The sequence below is a fragment of the Monopterus albus genome, unplaced genomic scaffold, assembly GCF_001952655.1.
Source record: "Monopterus albus unplaced genomic scaffold, M_albus_1.0 scaffold13.1, whole genome shotgun sequence".
Taxonomy (NCBI): domain Eukaryota; kingdom Metazoa; phylum Chordata; class Actinopteri; order Synbranchiformes; family Synbranchidae; genus Monopterus; species Monopterus albus.
In genome coordinates this window covers 2,664,864-2,670,223 of record NW_018127893.1, presented here as the reverse complement: position 1 = coordinate 2,670,223, position 5,360 = coordinate 2,664,864, and the positions used below count along the sequence as shown (strand labels likewise).

The 5,360-nt window shown below is 42.9% G+C and overlaps 1 long non-coding RNA gene across 2 annotated transcripts in view; it reads left to right on the top strand.

Annotated features, from left to right (window-relative positions):
- Positions 1-5,360, top strand: part of LOC109955187 (uncharacterized) — an 80,715-nt gene that overhangs the window by 55,364 nt on the left and 19,991 nt on the right. The gene's annotated exons all lie outside the window — the stretch shown is intronic.

Genomic DNA, 5,360 nt, shown 5'->3' with positions numbered 1-5,360 from the left:
TTCAGAATCCTTGAACCTGAAATTCAAAGCTATCAGGTGTTACTAATGTGTTTCCAATTTCCCCTCATCCTCTTGATACAAACCATTGAAAAACAGCATCAGTATTACTGCGAGCCAGGCTTTTTGCCACAATGCTGCCTGTAAGCGTACAAGACAGCTTTCACATCTGATTATGACCCCTCATAAGCATCTCTCCAACTCCTGCCCGAAACATTGCTTAGGGCAACAGAAGCGTTCATATGGCCCCAATCTCTCCATGTCAGAGTGGCAGGAGGGTAATCGCTGCTGACAGAACTGCCCGTCTGAGTAGTTTTCTTGCCTGTGTATGTATGTGTGTACGCATTTTTGTGTGGGTTATATCCTGTCTGTCGGAGTGGCCACTGTGGCAGATGTGAATATTTCTCCACCTCCACAACAGGCCTCAGGTCTATTGCCTTTTTTCCACCTCTTCCTCCTCATCATAGAGTGACCCCCTGCTATTCACCTGGGAGTGTGAGGAGCAATGATGGGCTGCTTGTCCCGAGGCTGCCTGCAGGAATTCTGGGATACTGTGACAGTGTCACGCAACCCATCTGAGTTTTTGTAAGAATCAAGCCACTGACATGCAGACAAAGCAGTAGCTAGGCTCTTTGTTACATGTGGGTGTGCCTCAGAGGTGTCCACTGTCACAGGGGAGACTTCTTGAAATCATAACAAAACATGCTGTTTGTGCACTGGTAGTGTCCAGCAAACCGGCATATAGAAGAGGATAATAATGCTTGTCCCTGTCCTCTGTTCCAACCAATCTTCCCACTGCACATGTTGTTTTGGGTTCACTCTGGATCTCCCTTTTATTTAGGACAAAATCTGTCTGTGTCACACATTTGAATCTCTCATTTGCATCTGACAGTGGCATTGTATAGTAACTGAACGCTGAACAAAGAGCCTGTCTCTCTGTTCGTCTGTCTGAGGGTCTTTTACACTCTTTTTACCTTCACTACTACACAACTTGAATTTACAGCTGCAATATAATCTACAGCTGCTGGCCTGTTATGTCATGTACTTTTTTTTTTTTTTTTAAAGTAAAAATTTAAGGAAAGCTACTTGGAAAAACTAATTTTCTTTCAGTTTTTCTTAGAATAACTATTTCTTCCTGTAGAACTGAATTTCGGCTAGAGTCAAACTGTCTCATTATATTTAGGCTGTAACTAAAAGGATACAGTTGCTGCCTTCAGAATTCCTCCTCATCTGCATAACAATAGCTGGATACAATGAGCAAATCTGTGACCATGTCTGAGAGTTTTTATCCATGAATTCCATACTTTGTACAGAAAAGAGGGAAAGAAATAGATGGAGTAGCCAAAACTGGGAAAAAAAATAGAAAAACAGGGACGCCTGTATAGGGGGGATGGGATGGAAGGATGTGCTTTGTATTTTGCGGCTCAGTTTATTCTTAGCTTGTGTGACAACTGCCAGGTTTATATAAAATCCAAATTTTAAAGACTAAGCTACAAACATGGCCTTGGGCCAACATGGTAAAATCCCCTCCTCACAATCGGTTAACATACAAAACACTGAGATAGCCCTGCAAACTTTACCCCAGTACTCATGTGCTGATTGTCATACCTCTGTCACATTCTTTAGACATATGACTGTAATAGTAATCTTCCCAGTACCCCTTGTTTGGCTTGCCCCTAACACCCCCTCTCACCGCCGCCATGACTCTTATATTATCCACCTTGGCCCTAGCCCAACTGAGCTGTCAGACGAAGACCTTAGCTGTGTTTGTTGACGTCAAGACAGTGCAAAGCATTTGTGCATGGCATCTGCCAAACGGCGATGGCCTGTCAGGCTCCTCTCTCTGTCAGTGAGTAATTGGCACACATACAGTATGAGTAGACACATACAGGTGGCTGTCTTCGCTCAATGGTACCTTCCTTCCCCATCATAGGACCCCCAAGGGGCCCATTTAAGCAGTGTTCCTGTGGCTGTAGCCTGCTAGTGTATATATTATGGGCAATATCCTGGACTCCATCACAAACTTGAAGTCCCAAAAGAAAACATAATTGGCCGTCTGGAGTTGAGGTGTAATGGCATGCATTCATTTTAGGGACTGAAAAAGTTTTCCTCCTGCATGGAAATGATGGTGAAATATTTGGTTTTTGTTTATTTAACAGATGGCATTTGTACTTTGGTTGTACTAACCCTGTAGTATGCCAGACTTAAAATTCTGTGGTACAGCAGGGGTGTTAGTCACGGTGCAGTAGCCAAATCCCAAACAGGTTGTAAATGCAGGTCTGCCTTTCTAGTCCCTCTGTCTAAATCCCCATTGGCCTGCTAAAACCTGAGTTCCCAGTGTTCAGAGATATATTAGAGGCTGCTCTGAGGGCTGCTTACCTGTCAAACATAAGGCAGAGTTAGCCACTGTAACATAGGGATTGGCAAATAAAGTGTCTGAGAATGTTAGACAGCATTCGGGTTAAAGCTCTTCCTTGCCTCTTCGCTAGATGCCACGTTCAAACCTGGTGTCACCCAAAAGTTTCGTTATTAAAAAACGCATGACCTACATTATATTCACAGAGCATGACATTTGAATCATACGTATCCATCACTTTATCCAGTGTATTAATGGCTAATAGAGCTGAGAAAGTTTTTATCATTTGTTTGAGCCAAAATGTCCTTAAAATTCTTTTGGCAGTAGCTACATATAACAATTGCATGTTGAGGAAAAAATCATGGCTATGGCAAATGAACTATTCTGATATGTATGTTTAATTAAAGGTTCTCTACCTAATTTCTGGTGCATTTTGAAAAGCAAATTGTGTCAATGAAGACCCAGGGCTGTTGCGGGGCGGCTGTGGCACAGGAGGTACAGTGGGTCCTCTCCTAAACGGAGCTTTAGCGGTTCTGTTCCCAGCTTATCCAGTCCACATGTCGAAGTGTCCTTGAGCAAGACACCGAACCCCCAGTTGCTCTCGATGATGACACTGGTGGCCTGAATGTGGGAGTGCGAATGGGTGAGTGTGCTGCAATGCGTAGAAAAGTGCTACACAAGTATAAAATCATTTATCGTTTGTGCACCTTAACGACTTCTTTGCAGGAAGAATAGGATAAAATTTCATCTGACACACTTGGTGCCTTCAGTCCCTAAACGTCTTTTAAGCTTTACTCTCCCAACTTTTTTTGGAACGTGTTGCAGGCATCAGAATTAAAATGAGTTTATTTTGAACAAAGAATAAAATTGATGAGGTATCGCATCACATAATGTGCTGATATATCGCTTTCAATGTAATACAGGACACAGATGGTTTACAAATCACTATTTTCAGTTTTAACTTAATTTTTACATGCTGTCCCAACTTTTTCTGATTTGGGGCTGTATGACAGTTTCTTCTAGCTCACCAGCTAAACTCCTAACAAGCATCTAAAGATTATTGATCTTCCTCAACTTTACATCCATAAACACAGTTGTGTTCATAATGTGAGATTCACAATAAGCAGCCCATGTTCAAGTAGTTGTTTTTTTTTTTTTATGGATTACTGTACATACAGACCAACTCCCTGGCAAGTGAACAAAAATATTAATGTTGTTCAGCTACTGTACTGTGCAAAGAGTAAATCTCATTAGTATGTAAACAGGACTGTAGTGGGTCAAAACAACAAGACTCGACGGACTTTCACTGAGAATAATGTGGCCTTGAGCCTTTCCACTGACAGACATTCAGAGCCCAGGAGCTGTGAGAGCCAGACCGACAGCCTCCCTGCTGGCTCCATCCGGCAATCAACAGCACTGTGAGGCCACTGTGAGGTCAATACATGATCCAGACACTTATCAACCGCCTCCCAGTAGCCTGCAGACCGTTAACATCTTCTTAAGTAAATCGTGTGAGCGAGTCACTATGTGTTCTTCTACCCTGACATTTCAGTGACCTTAGTAAGCATCACTGATTTTCCCTCTGTCCCCTTCCCCCTTCTTGAAATCACACTCTCTCCGTCTCATCCTTCCTCCCTCTTTTCCATCAGATGTTTTCTGATTGTACTTGCTATTGATTTCACCATGGTTTCAATATTGTTTCTTTGTCATTTTGTGGAAAAAAGCATCTGAAAATTCAAGTCCTTTCCATTATTTTTCTGTCTCTGCCTCTCCTTTTTGTTTCTTTCTTTATTTCCTCTCTATGATTCTTTCCATCTCATCTTGTTTGTCCTCTTTATGTTGTAAAGTATGTATGTAAAGTTAATAGGGAAGATGAGGTTGGCTGTGGTTCCCTTTAGCTTTCATATTTTTTTGCATAACACTACAAATGTGCCCTAAGGGCAGAAAAACATGAATGCTTCCTGGTGTGGAACACATTGCTGGACTGGTGGTAGCGGCAGCGTTGCAATCCCTCCTCCCCCACCAATGTTATTTTCATCTTCTTCAACAAGGGAGATGGCTTTTGTACTGGTGTACGGTATAGTGCACCATAGTGGAACTAAAAGACTGAATCAAGTGGCCTGATCCAACTCTCCCTAGGGGTTCAATGCTACAGAGAGGAGAGATTATAGACTCACAATGTCCTTCAGAGGACCCCACTGTGACATTTCGCCATACACAAACCATTCTCTAACACATTCCCACAATGCAAAAGAGGACCGGCACCATGAGATTTTTGTGATGGTGGAGGAAGAATAGAGAAATCTATAAGGCATGCTCCATAAGAAAGTATACCACACTGACTGCTGTATATATTGAAAGTGTAAGAAGAATGGGAAAAGGAAGATAGCATTCTAAGGGGGGGAAAATCCGATCATCCACAGGAGTGCTTTCTAGTATATGGCTGGTATTCAAAATTGATGCCAGTCTGTTTTTAGTCAGCTTTCTGTGGAGCTGCAGGTGCTGTTGCCACGGTGCCTTTAAATATTTCATGCCCCTCCAACTTTTTCCACCAGCCAATGATTCCAAGCTTTGATTTATTTCACCAATCAAAACACCATGTCGCTACCCTCACACGTCGAGGCCCTGGATCCTGATATGCTCCCCTCGTTTTTCTGCTTGATTAATCAATAAATGCCCCTGCAATTTTGCCCAGTTAGTTTCACACTTTTCCCATCGATTAAACGGGGAGGAAAAACATATTCCATTTTGATGCACATCAGAGGGAACTCAGGCACCTCATCAGGTGGTATTGATCACGTCCAGCCGCCCTTAACGAGCTGTGTGCCAATGACCTCCATCATTAAGCTCCATGGCTGCTGGCTTGCATAGTCCAGACAAATGCTGAATCTTCAGCCAGCACCCTTCATCGTCTGACTGCTTTGCTTTCCCCCTTTTTCCTTTGCATCGTCATCATCTACATCCATTCCTCTGCCCCTTTTCCCCCACCTCTCATCCCTTCTTCATT